The 12,191-nt window shown below is 53.6% G+C and overlaps 5 non-coding genes across 5 annotated transcripts; 3 read left to right on the top strand and 2 right to left on the bottom strand.

Moving 5' to 3' along the window:
• Window positions 1–377: 377 nt before the first annotated feature.
• TRNAK-CUU (transfer RNA lysine (anticodon CUU)) lies at window positions 378–450 on the bottom strand. Its single transcript has one exon. It is a non-coding gene; the product is annotated as a tRNA-Lys (tRNA).
• A 3,377-nt stretch (window positions 451–3,827) lies between these two features.
• On the bottom strand, window positions 3,828–3,900 carry TRNAK-CUU (transfer RNA lysine (anticodon CUU)). The gene has a single exon. It is a non-coding gene; the product is annotated as a tRNA-Lys (tRNA).
• A 1,869-nt stretch (window positions 3,901–5,769) lies between these two features.
• On the top strand, window positions 5,770–5,841 carry TRNAE-UUC (transfer RNA glutamic acid (anticodon UUC)). Its single transcript has one exon. It is a non-coding gene; the product is annotated as a tRNA-Glu (tRNA).
• A 3,646-nt stretch (window positions 5,842–9,487) lies between these two features.
• On the top strand, window positions 9,488–9,559 carry TRNAG-UCC (transfer RNA glycine (anticodon UCC)). Its single transcript has one exon. It is a non-coding gene; the product is annotated as a tRNA-Gly (tRNA).
• Window positions 9,560–10,325: 766 nt separating this feature from the next.
• Window positions 10,326–10,397, top strand: TRNAG-UCC (transfer RNA glycine (anticodon UCC)). Its single transcript has one exon. It is a non-coding gene; the product is annotated as a tRNA-Gly (tRNA).
• Window positions 10,398–12,191: the final 1,794 nt, after the last annotated feature.

Here is a 12,191-nt window from a genome sequence, read left to right as displayed (position 1 = left end):
GCAGCATGGATGGGGTGGCTGGAGGGAGTGGCTGGCGGGCGGCCTGTAGGAGCAGTGTCAAGTGGCCAAGGGAGAGGGTGAGCCTCATTTGCATATCTAATGAGTCACCATTGTTGTGGAAGAGGCTCTTGCGCCAGAAGGTGCAGGGGACAATCAGCGGGCGGAGGGTTATTTTTTCTCCCCCCTGGGCTAATGTGGCTAGAACTGAGGAGAAGAAAATCCTCTTCCCTTCTCCTCAGAAGATGGAAATTGCAGTTGGTTCTCTCTTTGGTTCTACTAAAACTGAACCCCAAGACTAGACTTTTTCTTTTTAAAACCCTGATGAAAACTGACAGCCAATTGCTCACAGGCTGAGAAAGTGAGTTAAAGAAGGGCACCGCCCAGCATGGGGCTTGAACCCATGACCCTGAGATTAAGAGTCTCATGCTCTACCAACTGAGCTAGCCAGGCTCTCTGTGAAGCATTTCCTACTATCCCGTCACAGCATAACAGGAGCCAAGTGTTCTCCACTGCCTGACTCAAGGCTCTTTCTTGCCCCTAATGTGGGGTTGTGGTCTGTGGAGAGGTTTGAACTCGATCCCCACTCCCAACACACCCACTTCTTTCCCCACAAGGAACAGACCCATTTCCATCTCTCCAGGGACAGGAGAAGGGCTCTGGCCTGGTCTCTGCAAAATGCTCAGCCTGTTTCATTTTCTGCAGGAACGAGTGGGATCCATGCGCCTTGTTCCCCAGTGAGAGGTATGTGTCCTCTTCCCCCCTTTCCACAGACACAGCAGGCCAGCGGGCTATGAGCCTCCAGAGGCCCCTTCCTACTTGGCCTCCCACAAAGCTGGGGTGAAAAGCTGCTAGACCCCAGCCCTCCTGGGCCAAGCCATGGCAGAGTTAGCAGGATACACTTCTGTCTTCTCCTGCCTGCGCCCTGGTGCTGAGGGGCCGGCCCCTTTCCTGCTGCCCCAACTCTTATTCCCACAATGCACTTTGTTCAGGGGCCGCTGGTCTTTGTGCCAAGGTGCGTGGCCGGGAGCCAGGACTCAGGACCCTTCCCCCAATCCCCCCTCTGACCCGCTCACACTGTCCGGCTGCCTCCAGCACAGGCTGAGCTCAGGGGTCAGGTGGGTGACCTGCCCTGCAGCTGTGATGGCATCAGGCCCTTCCCGCCGGCCTGCTCCGTCTGGAGATGGAGCTCCAGTGGCCTCAGACACCCAGCAAGAGGAACAAAACTCTCTTTGTTGAACCCTAGTGCATCAAAGCCAAAGCACCTGAACCTCGTAACAACCAGCTGAACCCCTGCAGGTTCCACTGAGATTTGAACTCAGATTGCAGGATTCAGAGGCCTGAATGCTGCACCTTACACCATAGGACCTGTGGTGTGACAGTGCAGTGGGCACCTCTGACTCTCAGCTCTCAGGCTGGCCTCTGCTCTCCTGGCTCCCTCCAGCTGCTTCATCTCCCAGGACTCCCTGTGACAAATGTGTCACTTTCACCCCTGGGAGCAGCTCAGCCATGCAAAGCGGCTGCCTGGGGCAGGACATTAGCCCTGGCGGGCAGGGGTGGGTGTGGCAGTGACATCACAAGGGCCTTTCGCAGCCCCTCAGCTTATGGGCTAAAGGAGGTTGGGAGGTGGTGACCTCACAGAGAGTCCATGACAGTGGCCAGGTGGGCCAGGCTGCAGGGCAGGTGCCATCTCAGAGCCCCCCCATGGCTTTGCTGCAGGGAGTCTCCTTGAGAGTTGCCTTGAGGCCTTTTCGGAGCCTTCTCCTTTCCCACGACTAACTGACCTAGATGACAGATGTCGCTGTGGAGAAGGGTTAGGGTTAAGTGCCTCCACAAAAACCTCTGTAAATGCAGCAGCGGAATTAGCTCAAGTGGTAGAGTGCTTGCTTAGCATGCGAGAGGCAGTGGGATCGATGCCCACATTCTCCATCTATGGCTCAGCTCTTATCCCTTATTTTCACTGTCAGGGGCTCAGTGGCCCCCTCCCTCTTCCTACCTGATCTCCGAAAAGAGACAGACCTGGCTCCCCTTTCTTTGCCACCAGCAATTGCCGTGCTGCAAAGCAGAGAGTGGAGATTTCAGGCTCTGTGGTGCAATGGAAAGCATGTTGGACTTTTAAGCTGCAACAAAATGCAGGACTGTGTAGCACTTTAAAGACTAACAAGATGGTTTATTAGATGATGAGCTTTCGTGGGCCAGACCCACTTCCTCAGATCAAATAGTGGAAGAAAATTGTCACAACCATATATATCAACCGATACAATTAAAAAAACCGAACACATATGAAAAGGACAAATCAAATTTCAGAACAGAACGGGGATGCGGGGGGGAAGGTAAATGTCTGTGAGCTAATGATATTAGAGGTGATAATTGGGGAAGCTATCTTTGTAATGGGTAAGATAACTAGAGTCTTTGTTAGGACCCCGCCATAAAGTGTTGAATTTTAGCATGAATAACAGTTCAGAGGATTCCCTTGAAAGTGCAGTTTTAAAAGGCTTTTGAAGCAGGATGCAGGTAATTAAGTCATTGAGATAATGTCCTGTCTGAGTTAAAATGGCAAGAAACTGGTTTTTTTCTGTATTTTGTTTCAGCTACCCTAGACTAACATGGCTACTTTTCTATCACTATGTGAAGCTGCAGTGATTCATGTGAGCCCAGCTAGACATTCAAAGTTTGTGGGTTCAAGTCCCACGAGTGTCACTTTAGCTGCTTTCTCATTTCCAGGGCGCAGCTTTTACAGAACAGGCAATCCTTAGACTGACACTGGGGTGGGCTTGAGTCCAGACTGTTCCCAGCTGACCCCAGTGAGGATGGAGGGAAGGGCTGGTTCTTATGGTTGGGGCTGGGAGTTGTTCTGAAAGGCTTCAGGTGCCATTAGATCGTTTTATCCCTCCCTGTCTCCTACCAGTGCTGAGCAACACTCAGGCTATGTCTGCCCTACACTGCTCTTCTGGGAAAAGCTACGCACATTTCAAAACCCAATTTGTGCAGCTTTTTCTTCTGCCTTTTTTTTTTTTTTTTTTTTTTTTTTTTTGGAAGAGGCTTTTCTGACATTTGGCCTGTTACACTGGGCAAGTCACACAAGGGAGGCAGCAGGCAGAGCCAGCCCAATGCACCAGCCTCCCAGGGCAGGGGAGGCCAAGGCACAAGCAGCTGCCTGGCCTAATTTATCTGGCTTCCCCAGGTTGGCACCCAGGGGCATTATCAGCTGAGGTTAACCCCCCCCCCGCCCCCCCACACGAGCATTGGGCTCATCAACAGGCTGGTCAGCAGCAGCTGCGGTTACCTGGGCACCGCAATAAGAGAAGACCCTGTGTTTCTACCTGGCTTTGAACCGGGAACATTTTGTGTATTAGGCAAACGTGATAACCACTACACCACAGAAACACATTTCAAAGGATGGAACTTATCTGACTGTTCTGTTCCTAGCTCTTTCTAACACCCTGCTCTGCAGGGGAGGGGGATGCTCCTTGTGAACACTCCGCCTCTTGTTCTCAGGGAAGCACCTAATTTCCTCACCAGCCCCTTGAGATTTGTAGCTCAAAGCTGGAGCTGCTGTGGAAGCAGGTGAAGCTACAGAAGCTGACGGAGGACAATCAGTAGGCGGAGGGTTATTTTTTCTCCCCCCTGGGCTGATGTGGCTAGAACTGGCTAGAACTGAGGAGAAGAAAATCCTCTTCCCTTCTCCTCAGAAGATGTAAATTGCAGGTGGTTCTCTCTCTGGTTCTCCTAAAGCTGGACCCCAAGACTAGACTTTTTCTTCCTATAACCCTGGTGAAAACTGAGAGCCAATTGCTCACAGGCTGAGAATATGAGTTAAGGAAGGGTACTGCCCAGCATGGGGCTTGAATCCATGACCCTGAGATTAAGAGTCTCATGCTCTACCAACTGAGCTAGCCAGGCTACCTGTAAAAAGTTTCCTAATATCCCATCTCAGTGTAACAGGAGCCAAGTGTTCTCCACTGCCTGACACAAGGCTCTTTCTTGCCCCTAATGTGGGGTTCTGCTCTGTGGAGAGGTTTGAACTCAAACCCCACTCCCGACACACCCACTACTTTCCCCACAAGGAACGGCCCCATTTCCATCTCTCCAGGGACAGGAGAAGGGCTCTGGCTTGTTCTCTGCAAAATGCTCAGCCTGCTTCATTTTCTGCAGGAACCAGTGGGATCCATGCACCCTGTTCCCCAGTGACACGTGTGTGTCCTCTCCCCCGTTTCCACAGACACAGCAGGCCAGGGGGCTATGAGCCTCCAGAGGCCCCTTCCTACTTGGCCTCCCACAAAGCTGGGGTGAAAAGCTGCTAGACCCCAGCCCTCCTGGGCCAAGCCATGGCAGAGGTAGGAGGATTCACTCCCATCTTCTCCTGCCTTTGCCCTGGTATCCCCCAGGTGTCCATGTTGTTCACTTACCTGTGGGCTTTGGGCACCTGCCTCCTCACTAGGTTAGCCAGTCTGCACCCAAATACTCTTCCCTTCCTCGACAGGTGAACCCCGTCCCTGCTGAGCAGCCCTTCCTGCAACAGCATCCTATGGGCAAGGAAGCCAAAGTAGCTTTTTGTGCCCAGGGGGCCAGACACCGCCTGGGCTCGATGGCTGAAGGGAAGTGGGGAATGGCTGCACTTTGGGAGTCAAAAGTGTTGTCTGGAAACATAAAGAGCCATTTTAAAAATACTTTGGAGGAGGGCACCATGGCTTAGCTGGCTAAAGCACATTCCTTATAAACAGGAGATCCTGGGTTCAAGTCCCAGTGGTGCCTTGTTGTAGCCTTTGCTCACATTTGCTTATGCCCTTCTGGGACACAGAAGAGGCCTCCCCTGGCCACCCATGGAACTGCTGGTTCAGGAAAAGGCTGATTTGAGAGGGGTATTGGGAAGAAGGAAACTACAAGCCTGGAGCCCCTGCAGAAGCTGCTGGCACTAGCAAGGCAGGGCTCTGACTGCAATTGCTGGGACAGGAGAGCCAGCACCACACACCCTTGTGATTCCCTGAGGGGGTCAGGTCAGGGCCTAGAGAGCCTGAGGGAGCAACCTCTGCAGCTCCTGCAGCCATGGAGAGTCAGGGTCTGTGGGCATCAGGTGCTTCTCACTTGTTGTTTCCTTCTTCCAAATACTCCTCCCCACTCAGCCTTTTCCTGAGCCAGGAGTGCCATGGGTGGCCAGGGGAGGCCTCTTCTGTGTCCCAGAAGGGCATCAGTAAATGTGAGCAAAGGCTACAATAAGTCACTACTGGGAGTTGAACTCAAGATCTCCTGTTTCTGAGGAAGGTGCTTTAACCAGCTAAGCCTTGGTGCCCTCTTTGAAAAGGGCTTTGAAACTGTTCTACTTTATGGTCCCAGACACCCCCTTCCCATTCCAAAGTGCAGCCGTTCCCCATTCCCCTCCAGCTCTTGCCATGACTCAAGGCCTGCGCAGCCCAAGACATTTGATCCAAAACAGAACTGGATCATTTAATGCAGGAAAGGTCAATCAATGGCATTTAACCAGGATGGACAGGGCAGATGTCCCTAGCTGGTGTATTCTAGAAGCTGGGAATGGGCGACAGGAGGGATCACTTAACAATTGTCTGTCCGGAGGATTCCCACTGGGCAATGAAATTGGCTGCTGTCATGGCTGCTGTCATTTGGCAACTGGCATGGCGCAGTCTGGCTGTTCTGATGTTCTGTTTGGTTTCTGTTCTTGTCCCCTCTGGCCAATGGAAAATCGACCCATGTCCTGAAGGGGACAGAAAGTGGCCTGTGAAAGGCTAGTGTAGGTGAGCATAAAGGCTTCATGTGTCCCTCATGGTCTAGTGGTTAGGATTCAGCACTTTCACTGCTGAGGCCTGGGTTCAATTCCCAGTCAGGGAAACCAGCCTCATCTGTATTAATGAAATCTGCCAAGTCTTTGCCCTTTTCCATCACAGGGAGGGCCAGTGGGCTGAGGGAAGGAAGGGAGGGAGGGGTTGGGGTGCCAGAGGCAGGCTCTGACTGGGAGACACTCCCAGCAGCCAAGCACATTTCTCAGGCAGCCCCTTCCCTGCGCAGGGGGCACAGGCCACACGCCTGGGTGAATAAGAGCTTGTGGGGACTGGCCAGGGCTTCAAGCAGGCAGCTCCCATTGGCCACAAACAAGCTGGGAGCAGGGACCAGGCCTGAAGCCTTTTCCTCTACAGCTGGGAGACACAAAGGGCCCAGCAGCCCCTTCTCTCAGCTGTGCGTGGGGGCAGGGCGAGCAGGGAATCTGCCTGAGGCTTCTTGCTGCCATGTTGGGTGGCTTCATGGGCTGGATCCAGCCCGCTGGCCTGTATTGCCCAGGCCTGGCTTAGAGGGAACCTTGGCTCTGGCTGTGGGGGGGGGGGGCGCTGTGGAAAGGCCAGTCTCGCCTTCCTGGGCAGGGCATGACGACATGCGGCCAAACATCCTGGACAGAGAATTACAGGCCACACAGGACTCTTACCACAGCCAAAGTAACTCAATTGGGAGAGCGTTAGACTGAAGATCTAAAGGTCCCTGGTTCAATCCCAGGCTTTAGCATGTGCTAGTAGGGGCTAATAATTTCAAATTATTGGGTTTGTTCAGAGCTGCCCTCACAAACTGCCTGGTAGAATGAAAGCTGAGCTACAGCCTGGGGCTCTATTCTTTCAGGGGGCAGGTACAAGGGCTGCACTTGCAGGAAATCAGGTGACACCACAAGAAACACTCTGTGTGGGCCTGGCTGGAATGTGGCATCACATGAGCATGTTGTTAGCACCAATGTGCCCTCCTGGGGGCTGAGGAGCACTAGAGCTGTTGGGCAGCTCTGCTCTCCCAGCCTGGGGCTGTCTGTCTGGGCCATGCACACACTGGTCCCTACCTCCCTTTCTAGGGCAGGGCTCCTGCTGTTCCTTGGTTTACTCAGCCTGGGAGTTGGGCTTATCCCAAGCAGCAGGAGCTGTATTTATCTGGGGAGACACAAATCAAAGCAGAACCTCCCTGTCCCCCATTTCTGCTTGGCTTTGAACCAGGAGCCTTTTGCACATTAAGCAAACATGATAATCACTACCCCACAGAAACATGCTTAAGTTAGTATTTGTCTGTACATAAACTTGGACAAATATTCTGTTACTAATTCTTTGGCCAAGGCAGAGAAAGAGCAGAGAACAAGACCCCCCCCTCCAATACTTCTCTAGACCCTTTGCTCCCAACACAGGGCGGGGGGAGGGGGCTGTGTGCCTCGGGAGGAGTGACCCACATCATATCCCCAGCATTTCTGCCCTTCATGGATGGACCTATGGGGGCAGGCCCAGACGCTCCATCCTCTCACTCAACTCCTATCACACACTGGAGCAGGGCAGCCCCCGGGGTAGGACTGAACCATGGGGTGCTGAGCAAGGGGCAGAGGCTGCAGGAGCTGAGAGTTTCCCTAGAGCTCAGGGACCCATAATGAGGCACCATGGCCCCTGTCTCTCTCGGAAGGCGCAGAAAGGGATTGACTGGGGACAGGGAGAGTGGCGCAGGGGTTGTGCAGCTTGTTGCCATGGTTAGGGGTGTGGCCAAAACACAGGCCTTGCTGTGAGCAGGATTTGAACCTGCGCAGGGAAAACCTATTGAATTTCTAGTTTAACGCCTTAACCACTCGGCCACCACAGCTGTGAGCTTAGCAATGCCCCAGGGCCAGAGAAACTGGTAACTAATCCCAGTGCCTAGGCCTCTCCTCACCTGCCCCACAGAATTCACAAGGCAAACCTGGCTCCTAGAACACAGGGGGAGCCTGGGGGCTCCTTGCTGGGCCATGGGGTGAAGCATCAAACCAGCCTCCTCCTGTGGGCCTGTGAGTGTTGCTGTCCCTGCTGTACAGACAGGGCCATAGAGCCAGGGAGAGATTCACTGAATGGGCCAAGGGCACCCAGCGAGTTAGAGCCCAGCTCTGCCCCCAGCTTCCTGCCCCACCCACCAATATGCTGACTCCCTCGCTGCCAGGGGGCTGTTTGCATTGGCCTCTTTTGCTGTCTTTTCTGCTGTGAGACATTGGGACAGTTGGCCAGGGCGTCCCGCAGTTGCCATCTCCCTCTGCGCAGGTGCTGTCCAGAGCCCCGACTAGCAAACGCTGACACTGCTGTTAGGTCCAGACCAGAGGGGAGTGTTTAAGGGTTATTTCGGAAGAAGGGTTTTCTCCCCAAATAACTGCATCTAAACGTTGTTTTTTATTTCATAATAAAGTATTTCGAAATAGCACCCAGATACGATTATGCAAATATAGCGCGGGATATTTAAATCCTGGTTCCATTTAGAATTTCAAATGTCTCCATTTGCATCCCTCTCTGGAAAGAGGATGCAAGTGGAGACATGTCCTGGGTGTTGCAACCTCCCATCACTCACCTGATGTTCCCTCCCCACTGCCTGAAGACGTTTGGGAGTCCTCCTGCGTCTCCTGGAGTGGCAGCCCATCAGCGTTGTCATCCTGAAGCTGCAGCTGCTGCTGCCCAGGTATCTCCATCCCAGACTCCACAACTATCCCTGGAGACAGGGGCTCCCCACACCCCGGGATTCGGTCCAGTTCCTCACAATATGCACAGTGCTGCGGTGCTTCCCCAGAGCGGGACCTGCCCTCACCGGCCCTCACATACCCCTCCCGCAATTCGTTGACCTTGTCTCTGACTTGGTCTAGGATGCAGGAGGGGGGAGGTGGCCTTTCTCTGCAAGGCCATCAGCCATTGGGCCATATGTTAGATAAGTTCATGGAGGTTAGGTCCATAAAAGGCTATTAGCCAGGTGGTAGGAATGGTGCCCCTGGCCTCTGTTTGTCAGAGGCTGGAGAAGGATGGCAGGAGACAAATTGCTTGATTGTTGTCTTCGGTCCACCCCCTCCAGGGCACCTGGTGCTGGCCACTGTCGGCAGACAGGCTACTGGGGTAGACGGACCTTAGATCTGACCCAGTACGGCCGTTCTTATGTTTTTATATTTATAAATGTCCACCTGGACTGCCGGGCCTGCAGAGACTCCCCCTCGGATCACAGCTCCAAGAGGGACTTTATCTCTGGCCCAGACACTGACAGTGTCCAGTGTTTCTGCCCCTTGCTTGGACCTGTGATGTGTCCCTGGAGGGGTCTCTGGGGGCTTGTGCCTGTGACATGGCTCTCCGGAAGGCAGACGTGCTCCATCTTAGGCAAAGGACCCAGAAACAACACTTTACGGCAAAAAACACAAGGACGGCTCTTGGTCCGCATCCCTGGGCCACACAGAGTATCCAGAAGCCACTTCCCCACCTATCCCTTGGCTGCTCTAGAGCTTAGCCCAAAGTCTGATAAACTCTACTCTTCCACCCAACAACCTCTGGGACTCCTCTCCTGCCCGGCTCCTCACACCATGAAGAGCGCAGAGCAGCCACTACCCCAGCATCCCCACTCCTGATCTTAGCCAAATGGCCAAGAAGTTCTGCTTTACCCAAACCACACGGGCACCCTCTCGCCTCTGGCCAGCCTCATGGCAGATGTGGACTTCTCTCACTAATTTTCCCAGCAACTTTGCAGGCAGGCATTGGTAGTATAGTGGTGAGCATAGCTGCCTTCCAAGTAGTTGACCTGGGTTCGATTCCTAGTCAATGCAATGTTGGGAGGGAGCATCAAAGCTCCTTGCTGAGCTTTTACACGAACCCTGAAAAACAGGCACAAACGGGTCCTGCAGCTGTGGGCTACGTCTCTTGGCTTTTCATCCTCTCCGAGGACATGCACACCAATGCGGTTCCTCCCTCACATACCCCTGCTGCAATTCCTTGACCTTGGCTCTGACTTGGTCTAGGATGCGGGGGTAGGAGGGAGGTGGCCTTTCTTTGCTAGACCATTGGCAATAAATATCTGCATTCCTCCGCATGGACTGCAGGGCCTGCAGAGACTCCTCCTTGGACCACAGCTCCAAAAGGATCTTTTTCTGTGGCCCAGACAATGACAGTGCCTGGCGTTTGTTTCCCCTTGCTTGATTTGATTCCCAGCCAATGCAAGGTGGGAAGGGAACAAGCAACCTCCTGGGGGAGAACTTATTTAACCCTGAACAACAGGCACAAGTGGGTCCCACAGCCAAGGGCTCCCGCTCACTGCTTTTCATGGGGAGCCGCTCAAACAAAAATAATTTCAGTGTTGTGGGGTCTGCATGGGGCTTGTATTAGTAACCTGGGCATTATTAGCATCACGCTCTGAACAGCTGAGCCAGCAGGCCTATGAGTGGCCCCCTAATAGAGGGAAGAGAAGAGTTTTCCCTGCCTAATGGCCAAGAAATTCTGCTTTACCCAAACCACACGGGCACCGTCTCGCCTCTGGCCAGCCTCATGGCAGACATGGGTTTCCCTCACTAATTTTCCCAGCATTTTGGAAGGCAGGCATTGGTGGTATAGTGGTGAGCATAGTTGCCTTCCAAGCAGTTGACCTGGGTTCGATTCCCAGCCAATGCAATGTAAAGAGGGAGCATCAAAGCTCCTTGCTGAGGTTTTATTTGAACCCTGAAAAAACAGGCACAAATGGGTCCTGCAGCTGTGGGCTGCCTCTCGCCACTTTTCATCCTCTCCGAGAGCGTGCACAGTAATGTGGTTCCTCCCTCACATACCTCTGCTGCGATTCCTTGACCTTGGCTCTGACTTGGTCTAGGATGCGGGGGTAGGAGGGAGGTGGCCTTTCTTTGCAAGACAATCGGCCATTTAGCCATAAATGTCCATATTCCTCCGCATGGACTGCAGGGCCTGCAGAGACTCCTCCTGGGACCACAGCTCCAAGAGGGTCTTTATCTGTGGCCCAGACAATGACAGTGCCTGGTGTTTGCTGTCCCTTGCTTGATTTGATTCCCAGCCAATGCAAGGTGGGAAGGGAACAGGCGACCTCCAAGGGGAGATCTTATTTAACCCTGAACAACAGGCACAAGTGGGTCCCACAGCCAAGGGCTCCCTCTCACTGCTTTTCGTGGGGAGCAGCTCAAACAAAACTAATTTGGCTGTTGTGGGGTCTGCATGGGGCTTGTACCTGTGACCTGGGCATTATTAGCATCAAGCTCTAAACAGCTGAGCCAGCAGGCCCAAAGGTGACCCCACAAGAGCGGGAAGAGAAGAGTTTTCCCTCCTATTGGGGAAAGGAGGCCAGGCCAAGGGCCTTTTAGCCACAGGGTCTGTGCAGTCTGGAGCCTCCTCCTACCAATTTTCTGGCCTGTTTCCTGAAAAGCTCGCAGTCTTTTGCCTGTTTCTGCTTTCCTGTCCATAGCAAGCAGCTAAAAGTGGGGGCGGTAGAACTGTGGCCAGCACAGAGCTTGAATCCACAACTTTGGCATTACTAGCTCCATGCACTAACTAACCAAGCTAGCCAGCCAACCACAGCAAAACTTACATATAGCCCTTTCAGAAAGGCACGTCCAGCAGCTGCAGGGATGTCTCAGCAGCTGCCAATGGCTCTTCTCTGACAGGGCCACTAGTGACTCACTGTGACGTGGGCTGGCTCATCCAGCTTGTTTGAGGTTTGGTCAAGGTGGCCGGCATGGTGCACTGAGACCCAGGGCAAAGAGGCAGCTGGAATCTCTTGCTGCCAGCACCTTGCCTCCCAGCTTCTTCCCTGTCAGCAGCAGCCGCAGTCCCTTTCGGCCACTGGGTCAGCCCGGGAAGGGAGGCAGGAATGGGGCCAAGTAGGGAGTCAGGCTGAGGGGGGCAGGCTAAAGCTCATCTTTCCTTGCAGGGCCACTGGCAACAGCTTCTCTCTTGTGCGCTACTGAGGTGAAAAACACCCTGAGCAGGACCATAAAGACCAATTTAAAAGAGAATTTAGACAGGGGCACCAAGGGGGCAAGTGTCAGAGCCTGGCAGCTTCTGGGACACAGGAGAGGTCTCCCCTGGCCACCCATAGAACTGCTGGTTCAGGAAAAGGCTGATTGGGGAGGAGTGTTGGGAAGAATGAAACCACAAGCCTGGAGCAGGTGCAGAGGCTGCTGTGACTGGCACTGGCAAGGCAGGGCTCTTGCTGCAATTGCTGGGACAGGAGATCCAGCACCACACGCCCTTGTGATTCCCTGGGGGTGTCTGTGCTCAGAGAGCCTGAGGGTGAAACCTCTGCAGCTCCTGCATCCATGGAGAGTTAGGGTCTGTGGGCATCAGGTGTTTCTCACTTGTGGTTTCCTTCTTCCCAACACTCCTTTCCACTCAGCCTTTTCCTGAACCAGCAATTCCATGGGTGGCCAGGGGAGGCCTCTTCTGTACCCGCACCATGCTCAG

Source organism: Pelodiscus sinensis, chromosome 19 (assembly GCF_052426305.1).
Source record: "Pelodiscus sinensis isolate ZL-2025 chromosome 19, ASM5242630v1, whole genome shotgun sequence".
Lineage (NCBI taxonomy): Eukaryota > Metazoa > Chordata > Testudines > Trionychidae > Pelodiscus > Pelodiscus sinensis.
This window is presented reverse-complemented; position numbering and strand designations above follow the sequence as displayed.